Source organism: Motacilla alba, chromosome 20 (assembly GCF_015832195.1).
Source record: "Motacilla alba alba isolate MOTALB_02 chromosome 20, Motacilla_alba_V1.0_pri, whole genome shotgun sequence".
NCBI lineage: Eukaryota > Metazoa > Chordata > Aves > Passeriformes > Motacillidae > Motacilla > Motacilla alba.
Window position 1 is genome coordinate 6501641 of NC_052035.1, and position 13541 is coordinate 6515181.

Sequence of the window (13541 nt, forward strand, 5' to 3'; positions counted from 1 at the left end):
AACCGCTCCTGGACATTCACCTCTTGCTTTAAACAAATCCTTTCTGCTGCCACTGGGGGAAAAAACTCCTTCCTAAGCAGTCTTGTATCACACCTGGCTGGAAATGAAGCCAACCTGACCAGAGTCAGCGGCCTAAAAGTTGAAGCTGTTTTATTCCCAATAATCTGTTTTCAATTCTCCTGCCCTTGAAGCCAAGAGCTGAACGAAACAAGAGCTCCAGGGGATCCTATAGAATATTAATTGGGTCAGGGCCCTGGATTGGATGAATTAAAACGTCTCATGCTCATGAAAATTCCAGCTCAAAACAGTGAAGACAGGTTGCTTTTCAAACATTTTTTGCTGAAGCAGAGGCTGTGACCAGTTTATCCTGGGGCTTGCAGCCACCTTTGCCATGACAGAGCTCCAGTACAGGCCAGTAGTTCCAGTCCTGCCAGGAGCCAGCACTGGGCAGATATGTGGGAACACCTGGTTATTCCCCTTGTCCTCTGCTTCTTCTCCCCTTCACCTGCCTTTCTGCACCTGCAGTAGCTCCTGCTGTTGATGTTTCTGGTGGGGCTCAGCAAGCCCTGTCTGAGGAGTCAACAACTCATATGAGTGCTCAGTTTGGGATCCTCAGTTTGGATCCTCAGTTTGGGATCCTCAGCCAGACCCTCACTGGCATTTCAGGATGAGTGATCTGGACATCCTGGCATGGCAGCTTTGAGCTGGGATCAGGGAGGACAATTTAAGTTACATTTCTGCTCTTCATATCCTAAATCTGGGCAGAACAGCTCCTGTACCAAAACCACCTACAGGCAGAGTGGAGCAGCAGCAGGGATGGACCAATGCCAGGACCAAACCCTGCTGTCTGCCAGGTTTAAGGGCTCTACAGGGTCAGGGTGATGGAAGAGTGGGGACAATCCCCCCAGCTGCGCTTTGCTTTGCTTTGCAGGATGTGACCTGCAAATGTCAGAGCTCTGAAAACACTCATGGGCCTTGTAGCCCTGGCCAGCCTCACCTGCCCCACGCCCATGGACCCAGGAGCTGTGTTTAAACTCAGCTTAAAGAGAGCTGCAGACTCTTCCTGGCTGTGCTGGGGCAATGCTGGGATCTAGTACAGCCACAGTGGTGCCTGGCCTTGGGTCCTTTTGTCCTGACTTCCACCTGCTGACTGTTTTCCTGGCTCAGTGTCATCCCTGCACCATTGCTATGCACCTGCTGGTGCTCCTGGACCTGATCCTGGCCCTGAGGGTCAGACTGACTTCCTGGCTTGGCCTAGGACCTGTCCCTTGTGTGATGTTGCCTCATTATCTGTGCTCTTGGTTGGATTTGGCTGCCACCTCTGGGTCTGTGCTGCTCCCTTTTCTGGCCCAACATCTGGGTTTGGGCACAGCCTCGAAGATCTGGCCTGGCCTGGGCTGGAGATGAAGCTCTGGGGCAGCGATGGCCCCTTTAGCCCTGGTGTGTGAGTGCTGCTGAGATCAGGGACCCCCTTCAGCTCTGGCCCTGCGGTGTTACAGCCTGAGCAGGATGGCTTGGGCAGAGCCTGTATCCGTGGAACAATCCAGTGTTAAATCCCTGGTGTGCTGGGGGTTTGAGTGGATGGAATGCCCTCCTTTCCCCAGCTCTGAGGACTCCACAGAGAGCACCTCCCCACGTGTGAGCAGTGTCTCCAGCTGGCCAGCCCTGCTCCCAGCCCCCTAGTCCCACCCAAAAGGAGTGTGTGATGGAGGGCTGAGAGCTCAGCTAAAATCCATGAGGAAGCACAAAGCTGATCCTGTGGATCCCTGGGGTGTGTGGGAATCCACAGCCCCACAAACCAGGCTGCAGAGTGTGCTGTCTGGGCACCCTGTGGGGGGGTGAGAAGCGGCATCTGGTTCAACTGGAAGCTCCCAAATTCCCCTGGGCAGGGGATGTGCTGTGCTTTTAGCCGGGGAGACCTGGGGTTTCCTGCTGTGACAGCAGCCCGGGCTGAGGCTGTGATATTAGAACGACTCTGAGGGGGGCAATGTTACGCTGATCATTTGTGTTTCCTGGTGCAACATCCCATCCAAACTGTCTCTAAGAAGGTCAGATTTGGCAAAAGCATTCTCCCTTTCTTTTTCTTTGTGCCATTCCAGTGAGGATGGTGCTGACCCGTGGCACCACAGTCCTGAGAAACGCTGTCCTCAGCTCCTCTCTGTCCTTCAGTGGCCCGGGTGGCAGCGTCTGGTGTGTGCTGATAATCTAATTACCTGCTTACCCTGAGGGCTGGAGAGCAGCTCAGCCCTCCACAGTGTCACATGTGCTGTAAAAGCCCAGCCATCAGTCTCTTCAGGGGACAGAGAAGCTTGTCCTGCTGGTCACAGCTGCTGGGTGTGCAGACAGCACCCTGGCCAGAGGTTTCCTTCGGGATCCCTGTCACTCTGCCCAGTGACTCTGCGACTCCCAGGCAGCACCCGGCCATGGAACGTGGTGTGACATCTGATCTAGCTCCTTCGCTGGATGTAGCTGTGAGTTGCCTGTGAGGATGGAGACCTGCTCCTCGTTCAGCTCTGGATAATGGGGGGAAGAGCTCGGGAGCACTGTGGGTTTGGGGCTGGGGAGCTTTGCATACATGAAAAACTGCAAAAGCCTTGGCTCCCCTGGGCCTGCCCTGCAGAGATAAAATCAGAGGTGTCAGCCCGTGTGTCTCTTGGTCGCCATTCAAAAAGTGGACTTGAATAGAGACATGTGTTCCCTGGCCACAGCTGGGCTTGTGCTCAGCCTGGGAGCTGCATCTCTATTGCCCTGTTCAGTGACCCTTTGCTGGAGCAGGGTGTCCTTCTCCCGTGGAATTCCCTGGAGAGAAGTGCTGCAGGAAGGGGTGGGGGGGGAAATGTGTTCTGGATGGGGCCTGGAACGCTTCCCTCCACCCCTCCCCAACAGCTCCCAGAGCAACAGGCTGTGCTGTGGGCTCGGGGCGCTCAGGGCCAGGCCCAGAAGGGCTCTTCCAGCTCTGTGGAAGAGGGCAGGAAGGTCAGAGTGGGGCCCTGGGGTCATGTTCCAACCACAGCTTGCACACAGCAGTGCTGCTCCTGTGGAGGTTTTGGTTTGCAGGTGAGCTGAACCTTTTGAGATGGTGCTAAAAACCCTTAGGAGGAGCTTGTTGCACCAGACTAGGGTGAATCTGGGTGCAAATCTTGTCTCTGCTGGTGTGTGGTGGCAGAGCTGCATTGCTGAGTCACGGCTCTGCTACACCCAGCTGTGATCAGGACGTGCTTATTCTTCTAAGAAACACAAAAGAGGAACATGTCTCCACGTCCTGATTGCTGGAAATCAGACTGAGCTGCACTGAGACCTGCCCAGCATGGTGGGGGAACCCACTGGGATAAGCTGGAACATGCCTGGCTCACGTGCTGCTCTCATCTCTGGGCTTCTCTTTGTGAAAACTGGGCTCAGGACAGGGAGGGACTGGTGTGTACCTGGGCTGGAGCCCCACGGTGTGCAGGCACCACAAGGGTCCCCTGTCCTGCACGGTGGGGTCTCTGGGCACTGACCCAGGCAGGAGGAGTTACCATCCCACCATAAGTAAGGTGGTTCCAATGTTGTTAGCAGCAGCAGGCTCAGTAATTCCCCGCAGCAAAGCCTCTCCCCAGAACCTGAGGCATCATCCACTGCGGTGAAGGTGATGGGTGCACTCGGCCAGGGCAGCCTTGTACCCACCCTTATCTCCTGTCTCCTCAGGATAATCTTGGCATGAAATGATGTTGGTCTGTCCTTGGCAGAGATCACACCCTGGTGAGGTTTTTGTCTTAGCTGCTGTGGCTGGTTCAGCTTTCTTTCAGTTCCTCTTGGCAGCACTGGCACGAGAGGAATGGGGCCACATCTTTCCAGAGGGTGGAGGTGGCTCCTTATCTTTACCCACAGGGTGGAGGTGGCTTCTTGTCTCTACCCACAGGGTTGAGATTGCTCCTTGTCTTTACCCACAAGAGAAATCCAAGGGCAGCCAGAGCTCAAGAGCCCAGGAGGGGCTGAGCTATCTGATAAGGTGAACCCTGCTGCCGGTGATAAGGCCTTGTTCTTGAAGTTGAACACTGGATTTGAGCAGTGACAAAGGCTGACAAAGCAGGCAGAGCAGAGGGAAGGGTGGTGCCCCTGCTGAGGTGAGGCTGCTCTGCACTGCAGGACTGTGTGCTCCTCTCACCTGGGACGCAAACTGGTGTGTGAGAGTGGGGCTGCCTTTATCCTTAGACATCCCACAGCTTCCAGGGTGGGCCTTTCTAGGGAGGCATTTCCAAATCTGAAACACTGCCAGACTTAGACCACTGCTCTTTCCCACAGCCCAAAGCCCTGACTGTGTTTCTCTGCCTTCTCTCTGCTTTCCCACTTTCAAAGCTGTGCTATATACCAGCCCTGGGGGGTGCATTCTTTGCCAGTGGGATTTGGAGAAATCCAACTCCCTCCTAGCTCATTTCAGGTAGCCTTATTGTCCAGGAGATGCTCGGAATAGGTTGAAATACACGATGCTGGGTGCAAATTGGCCTCTGTGCCACAGCCCTAATCTGGTTAGGGGATCAGTGCAGCAGGCTTGCAGCAGCCCACGTGGCTCTGCCAGTGGCTGCATCCTGGGCTGTGCCCACGCTGGGCATGTCATCAGCTGGGTGTGAATTTCTGTGCTGCTCAAAAATGCCCCAAGATGGGAAAATGCAACCTGTTTAACCCGCATCTGTTCCCTGGGGTGTGTCTCAGGGGGTTTCTACTGTGGAGGTTCTTTCTGTTTCCAGGCTGGTGTTGTTTTAGGGCTGTGAGGGTTGTGGTTTCCTTGTCAGCAGTGCCTGACAGGAGCCCCCCAGAGGGGTCTGCCCACTGGAGCCTCTGAAGTGTCACCAGCCCTCCGAGGAGCTGCTTGGTGGCCCTCTCTGCTTTCTCTGACACTCTTGGCCCTGCAGTTGCAATTCCCTTAGGAAAAGCCCAGCACTCACTCCCTGCTGGTGGAGAGCTGGGGGAGAGTCTGCCTGAGACCAGGGGTAGAGCAGGATCTGCTTCTGCTCTTGGAGGCCATGGTTGGGTGTGCTTGCAGCTCCTTTGAGAGCAGAGGGGAAATGAAGTCCCTTTGGGGAGCAGGGTGGATCCTCAGCAGGGTTTTGCCCTTCCCATTGACCACAGATCCCATGGTCCCCAGCAGGAGCCAAATGGGACACAGCTGAGTTCCCACCAGTGACTCCAGTGGTGGCTCACCCTGGGGCAGAGGTTCTCCCTGCCCTGCAGGGAAGCTGCAGAAATTAAATGGGAATTGCTGAGATAAGTTAAGGCTTTGTTTCAAAAACAAAAATTTTGCATGAGCAATGGATGTTTGGGCTGAGAATGTCTTATCTGGCAAAGTTGACCAGTACAGCATTCTGTCATATTTATACGTGACACTGGCATTTATACTGATAGAATTAATGAAACTAAACACATTTTCTTCCATTAGCCACTTGGAATGGGCTGTAGTGAGATACTGGTATCTGATTTAAAAAAAAAAAAAAAAGAAAACAAACCTAAAACAAAAAAACAACCCAACAAAAATCAAAAATCCCCAAACCAAAATAGAAAAGTGCCTTTTTTAAGATCTAAGCCCAGCATAAACACACTTCTTATTATTTTTGGAAAGCTGCTTGCAGGTGTCAGCAGCCCTGACACACAGCTGGTATTAACTACTGGGGGCAAGAGAAAGGGAACAGGTTTAAATATAGCTCCTGGGAAATAAGCATTGGAATAACTTCCAAGATCAGTTTTACCCCTACTGTGCTGCCTGGAATTTTCCCTAAAAATACGAAAGATAAACAGTTAACCTCAGGGACCAGACACGTACAGAGGAGCAGTTGCTTTCCTCCAGGATGGCCCCAGAGCATCCTTGTGCTTGTCCAGACAGGGCCCTCTTTGTGCCTCTCTGGTTTCCAAAGTGGGAATTCACCATTAAAAGACAGATTTGAGGCTTCTGGCTGCAGAGAGATGTGGTGTTCTCACAGGGAAACACAGATTTAATACCAACAGCCCAGCAGCTATTGCAACCACCCAATTAAGCCAGTGGTAAAGATGGATAAAGTGGATCAGGGTCAGGTCAATTAAAATCAGCCCAAGCCGTGTTTCTAAGGCTCTGCCACACACTTGTGTCCAATGAATGCACTGTGCTGACACTCCTGGAAAGAGCTGAGCCTGCAGCACACGTGTATTTGCTAAGCAGGAAAAAACCCATCAAAAACCCCTTACTGCACCATTCCCAGTCCATGAGGCCAGTTCAGCTCCATTTGCCTCTCTCTGACCTTTGCTATCAACTCTCCTCCCAGCAGAAAATTACCCGCAGGCTATTTTTTTTTACCTTGTAATTGCCTCTAATCTCAAATAAATGCTTTAATTGACCTCTGTCCTCCCAGTGTACATGGCACACCGAGCAAGGCTGTGCCCACAAAAGATCCCTGTAAAGCACTGTCTATTTCCACCATTGTTTATTTATTGTTGTAATTAAATACAATAAATTGCCATTTATTGTGTTTATTTATTGTTGTAATTGCTTTGAACCAGAAGTCAGACGTCAAATACGTGATGCTGTGAGTCATTATCTAGGCAAAATAGATGTTTTTCAGGTGCCTGATAAAAAAAGCCCGCAACATGCAGGTGAAATGGTCCATGGGAGCCAGAGCTCTCCTTGCCCAGGGGCAGTCTCACATCCAGTGCCTAATTTGTACCCTGCCTGGACCATTTCGTTTGTGCCCAAACCATCTATGCACACCCAGAGAGGGGAGGGGTGTGTTTTCCAAATTCAGCTCTTTCAAAGCTTTGGGAGCTTGAAACGATTTTAAAATATATGCTGTTTATTCCTGCTCATTTTCCATAAGCCTGGTCAGTGCTGCTCCATCCCACAGCCGCCTGGAAGGCTGAGTGCTGCTGGCCCCACACTTGGCAGCAGCCAATGATTACTTTCCCCTGCCAGTCACTATTTGTAAAGAATATTTTTGCCTGTTAGCTGTGACTAATGTGCTTTGTCTGTGCAGCATGGATGCAGTCAGGGCATCCCTGAAAGGTTGTATTTAATAAAGGAGAACATGGTGATGAACCTTCCACATCAGCCAAGCCCTGGGCTATTCCCACAGGCAGTGCACATACCCAAATAACCTTGGGATTTGAGCTGAAAAACTACTGTTTTCTCAATGCCTGCTTGGCTTTGGGGCAGAAATTCCATCACTGCTCTCATGGCAAAGCTGGGGAGGAGTGACAAGGGAGGCTGGTGACATTTCCCTGTGGAGCAGTGAGCCTGTGCCATGTCCTGCTCTCACTAAGCAGTGCCAGCACCAGCTTGCAGCCCCTGCTCTCAGGCCCCTCGTTGTCACCTGGCTGTGACAGCACAGGGCTGGAGGAGCACCCAGCCTTCCCCATCCCCACAAGCAGAGCTCTGCGTGGCTAATCCCCTGCTGCCAGCTTCCACAAACAGTGTCCATCTGGAGTAAAAACAGCTGGGGAAGGAGACGAGGAAACTTCATTTTGCAACCATTTGTGGTAGTGTTCACAACCACGGCCCCAAGTGCTTTCTCTGCTTACGCACCAGAGCAAGTAACAATAGTATTTTTCATGGATATAGTGACTTTTGTCTCCAAGTCTCCCTGCAGACCCGGTCTGTGGTCTGGGGATGGCCTCACCTGGGCAGGTGAACTCCTCTTGTGAAGAACTGAACTGTGCTGCTTGTCTCTGCAGTGATTTTGGAAATACCAGCTGCCTGCTCGGTGCCTCCTGGGAATCTTAGACCTCATCTCACCCAGGGCAGCACATGGGTCCCGGGGGTGTTCCCCAGGGTCAATCTAGGGAAGGTTCCATTTGGAAAATTTACCTTTGGCTAGATGGGGACGCTAGGTCTGAAGTGACTGAAACTCTGCTCTTCCCAGAATCAGACAACCCATGCAGAGAGGAGGAAGCATAATTACTCTGAAAGTGTCTTTTTCTGGAGATACCCAAAACCAACCTGGACATGACCCTGTGCAACCTACTCTAGGTGAAACTGCATTAGCAGGGGGCTGGACTGAATGAACTCCAGAGGTTCCCAACCATTCTGTGATTCTGTGGCTTTCTGCCTCACTGTCTTCAAAGATGTGGGCTGCCATGTGCATCACCCATGGGAGAGGAAAGCAGGAGGCAGAGGAGCAGCATAAAACATGGCCAGGTCACTGAAAATAGGAAATGGAAAGCTAAGTGTGAGTTTGCAGGAGCTGCAAGTAGATGTGGTGGACCAAAAGCCATCAGACAAAATAAAGTGAGTCACTAAGCAGCAGGTTTGAGAACAGGAAAGGTTAAAACAAACATTGTTGAATTGGCTTAAAACTGAAATCAAAGCTGCAGATTGCTTTCCTGTCCTTCAGGCCAAGCTATGATTTTTTTCCAGCTCCATTTTCTGCCATTGTTATCGTTGGAGGAGCAGGTCCACCCGGGCCCTCAGCTCCTGAAGGAAACCAAAGCGGGACTGCAGGAAGGGTGGGTTTACTTTAAATGTGAGGGAGAAACTCTTCCCTGTGAGAATGGTGAGGGCGGCACAGCTTGCCCTGAGAACCTGCGGCTGCCCCTGGATCCCCGGCAGTGTCCGAGGCCAGGCTGGGATAGCGGCAGGTGTCCCTGCCCACGGCAGGGGATGCAGGGGATGCACTGCAGCGTCTCCGCAGCGCCGGAGCGCTCTGAGGCGGCGTGCCTGCCCCGGGCCCGGCGTGCGCGGGGCGGGCCGGGGCGGGGCCGGGAGAGCGGGGCCGGGGCGGGCGCGGAGCGGCGGCGGCAGAGCGGCGGCAACGGCGGCGGCAGCGGCAGCATGGAGCGGGCGCAGAGAATCTTCGGGGGACCCAAGGTGGGCTGGCGGCGCTGGGCCGTGCACCGGCACCGAGGTGCTGCGCACGGCAGCGGCGAACGTGGCGCGCCCGGTTCGGAGGCGCCGTGCCCGGGGCTGGGGTGCCGGGTTCGGAGGCGCCGTGCCCTTTTCGAGGGTGCCGTGCCCGGGGGCGGGGTTGCCGTGCCCGGTTCGGAGGTGCCATGCCCGGTTCGGAGGTGCCCGGGGCTGAGGCGCCGTGCCCGGGGCTGGGGTGCCCGGTTCGGAGGTGCCGTGCCCGGGGCGGAGGTGCCGCGCTCCGGTCGTGCCCCGGAGCCGGGCGGCCGCAGCTGCTCTCCGCACCCGGGGCTGCAGCCGGCCGGGAGCTGTGGCTCGCTGGGTCCGTGCCCCCGGGAGGGACAGCGCTCGGTGCGCGTTGTCACCCCGCGGTCCCAGGCTGGCGCTGCGCTGCCCCGGCCCGGTGTCCCCGCAGGGACGGGCAGGGCTGTCCCGGGTGTCCCGCACATCGCACCGCCGGGGCCATGCGGGTCAGGCTCATCCAGCGCCCGCCCGGGGACGCGGCTCAGCCGGGCTGGGGATGCACAGGTGGCCTGGCTGGGGAAGGGGAGGCTCTGAAGGGTCCTGCATCCCAACCTCTATCGTAGTCTGCTAAAACAGGTGTTTTCACTTGTGTCTTTGATTTTGTTTTGGGGGTTGATTTGGGTGGGTTGTTTTTTTTTTTTTTTTGTTTGTTTTGTTTTTTGTTTTTGTTTTTTTTTTCACATTTAGTTCAGTTATTCCTCAGATACCCATGACACCACTTTGGAGCACTCTCTGACAGCAGGCACCAGCCCTTCACTCTCTCCATACCCTGGATACTACATCTCTAGTAGGATCAAATGGTTAAGTGTTTGTTATTTAGATTGTAACCTAGAGGAGGAAGAAGATGAAACAGCTGTGGTTAGCAATAGTCCTGTATCTGATGAAGAACACTGCCTGTGCTGTAGGATGGCTCATCTCTCACACTGTGGTCTGGGTAAGGTGCTGTACAGGGAGCAGGTCTGCCAGGTTGGGCTCTTGTGGGAAAGTAGGAGTCAAGGCAGAGGAGACCAAGAAAAGTGGTGTGAGAGTTGTGGTGCTGCTCTGGGAGAGTGTGAGTGGTGGCAACTGCTTGTGGCTTTTCCAGAGAAGCAGATTGTCTCCAAAACCACAAAAGGCCTGGGGGGTTTTGCTGCTGTTTGCATCCTCTCCCACTCCCAAACCGTGTTTATCTCTCAGTTGAGTTTGTACCAGGAAAGTCTCACATAGTTGGAAAGGGCAGCGGTCTGATTCATGTTTCATTCCATCACTATGGTTCCCTTTCTAGGAAGTTGATCCATGCAGTAGCAGGCAAACCTTGATACCAAAATCCAAGGAGCATTGGCAGCTGCTGATGGTTAAAGTCTTTTTAAGTGCACTTCAGTTTTGGGAGATGGTGGTGCTTCATCAGCTCCCCTAAGAAAAAAGGCTGTTGGTTCATCCTGGTGATTTTAAACTTCTGGTCAAGAGAAGCAAGTTCTTTTTTCATTTGTTCTTCCACTTTCCCAGTGCATGGGAGACTGGGATACCAAAGAGGAAAAGTTACCTAGGAAAAACTGCAGGGTTTGACTGCTAAGATCAGGCTTCTGTTGTCTGGCTATTGGCAGTTATGGGACTGGTTTTCCTGACTCAGGCAGTCCCTTTCAGTCCTGTGAACCTGCTAAGTCAGGCTTGGGGGAAAAAAATGGGCCTGAAGTCAGTTAATGAGCCCTATTCATTCCTCTGGATCCTCTGCCATTGGGAACGATCAGTTTTGTGTTTTAGCGATGTTTCTGGCAACTGGAGCAGCTTCTGCCCCAGCTGAATGTGGGGCTGGGGCTGCCTCTGCGTTTTTCAGGAACTCTCTGACTCCCAGTGACTGCAGTGATGAACAGGGAGTTGTGGCAGGACAACTTTGAACCCTGCTTATCTCAGGCCATAAAAGAACAGAGAAGTTTGATGTTCCTGTGATGTCAACCATCACCCTTTCTGTTCCACAGCCAAAGCAGAGACTGTGTCCTTGCTACTGCCCTCTTATAGGCCAGCCAAGCTTGGGGGCTTCAGGACATGTGGCTGTCTTCTCCTGCAGCTCCACGTGCCATGTTGTGGACAGCAGAATGAGAATAGGGGTTTCTAGCACTCTCTCCAGCGACTGGTGTAGCTCATTTGCAAAATAATCATCAGGTGGAATAGAGGAGGTGTTCTGTGAGGCACTCCGTGTGTGTCAGCCCCTCAGAGAAGAGTGGCTGCTGGCCCAGCCTGGGTGGTACCAAAGTGCCTGTGCTGGCTGTACCCAGGGGGTTTGGTGGATGTCCTGCAGCACTGCAGACTCTCCCTGCCTATCATGGGGACTGCAGGAGCACAATGGTGTGCTGAGGATGATGCTGGATTCGGCTCGTCCACTTCTCGTGCCCAGCCTGACCCCTGGCTTGGCATGGTCAGAGCCTGGTGCTGCTGAGACTGCACTGAGCTCGAGCCGTGCCTTACACAGTGGTACCTTGTGTGCTCAGTTCTTTACAGCGTGGTACAGGGATGCTCTTGGATAACCTTCCCAGATGCAGGTGGCAGTAAGAGGATGTCTTGGTGCTGCACAAAGTGCCAGGACTCTGGTTACTGCCCTGAAGCGGTGCCTTGCTCCAGCCAGGGGTGGGTGAGAGCTCTGTGGTGGGTTGGTGGGCACATGGCCCTGCCACCCCATGGGAACCACACCTGTGATGACACACAGCCACCACCACCTGTTAATGTCACCAGCAGTCTCACACTGAGGTCAGTGGTGTAGTTGGTGCCAGGAGGGGGGGGCTCAGCACTGGAGCATCCTCTTCTTCCTCAGCCACCAAAGCCATGAATCATTGTCCAGATGTGTAGAAAGCAAAATGTTTCCTGCAGTGGAGCTCTGTGGGGCTTGTAGTCTCCCATGCTCCTCTTTTAAAGGCTCACCTCTTACAGCATGTTACAGGTACATCTCTCAGGTGCATTTGGGGTGTCCTCAGGTTTGAGGATAATGCTGTGCTGCTTCCACTTCACAGCTCTCTTGAGCCACTCTCACCTCCTGCTTCCAAATGAGCATTTGATATGAACTTAGGATGAGGAACTCTTTGTTCCTAAAAGCACATTTCCTCAAAACCAGACTTAGGAGAACATAGTTAATTGGTTTTTCCCAGTGATTTGCCACGCTTATCAAATAATTGACAAATTACAGCTGTAATTAACCTGGTTTTCAGCCATTGAGATTAATAGAATGAGCCTAAATCATCATCTTTCAAGAGGCTGATAAATAATCCTGGGCAAAGTCACTGTTAGGGGTTTTAAAATGATGCAACTCTATCAGCTGGCTGATTATCTATTAATGTCTGCTGGAAACCTCACAATAAAAGGGTGGGACTGACTTTGGTCATTGTATATCTTTTTTTAAAAAGACCCTAACACCACCTAATACAGAAAACCCTTCAAGTGCCTTAGCTTGAATGGCTCTTTTTATGCCACATAATGGGCAAGCTGAGCAGGTAACTGCTCTGCCATGGTCCACTGATCAAACCATAATAGAGAAATTGTGTTGGGTCGACTGTGGATGAAAATACTTTGAGTGTTTGGTTAACTTTTTCCCCTTAATTTCACTAAAATGAAAATAATCAGACTTGATCTTGGAATGGAACATACTTGTTTGAGTACCTTCATTTTGTGTTTGAATTTATTTTTGAGGCTTATTACGTCTCAAAGAAAACATTACAATACTTTTCAGAGAAGTCAAGCCAGAGCCCTTAAAACTTCTCCTTTTTTAAAAAATCGGAACCAACTTGCTGATATCTGCACTAATGAGTCACGTGCCATGGTTGAGCTAAAACTTTTTTTGCATGAAAGTGGAAATGGCTGGGTTTGCTGTGATGGCCTTGCTGGGAGCTGTCTGTGCTGAGGACACACAATTTACAGCCTTTTCAGCGTTCTTTGAACCCATCCTCTGGCTTTCAACAAGTCTGGAGTGAAACTAAAAGGTTTATTGCATTACACTCTGGGTTTTTGATGAGCTAGTGGGAGGTCAGTGGAGGTGCAGGAGGGACTGAAGGGTTCCTGCACAAAGCTGGTCCTGAGGTCCTCACTGTACCTGGGAGAAGAACAAAGCTCCTTCCTCAGGACAGCACTGGAGAGTTCTGCTGCTTTCTGTGCTTCATCAGAGCAGGTGGTGCCACATCCAGCTGGGCTGTGAGAAGGGAAGTCATCAGTCTGGTCTAGTGGGTGGCATCGCTGCCCACGGCAAGGGGGGTTGGAGCTAAATGACCTTTAAGTTCCTTTCCAGCCCAAACCTTTCTGTGATTCTATGATCAGTGGTGCTGGGATGGCTGAAGGCTCCTGTCCAGTGCTGGTGCAGCCTGTGGTGCTGTTCAGATCCTTCACCATCTGTTGAGATCCCAATATAATGTATGTGCTCATGCCTTCTCTACAAATAAATTGGAAGGTTTGGGGTGGGAGAGCACATGCACATGGAGCTGTGCACTGAGGAGCAGAGAGCTCTGGAAGAAGCCCTGGGCTCCTGCATTCACCTAATTTCTGCTTGCTCAGGCATCGTCCCCTGGAGCCACAGTTCAGAGAAAACTCTTTCATCCTTATCTGGGTGCTTTCCTTGGCTTAAGGCAAGGTCGTGTCACCCATTTGTATGTGGAAAAGACTTGTGCTTTGTTTACCCGAAACAAACACGCAGGAAGAGAGCTGAAATGTAATCTGTGGTGAG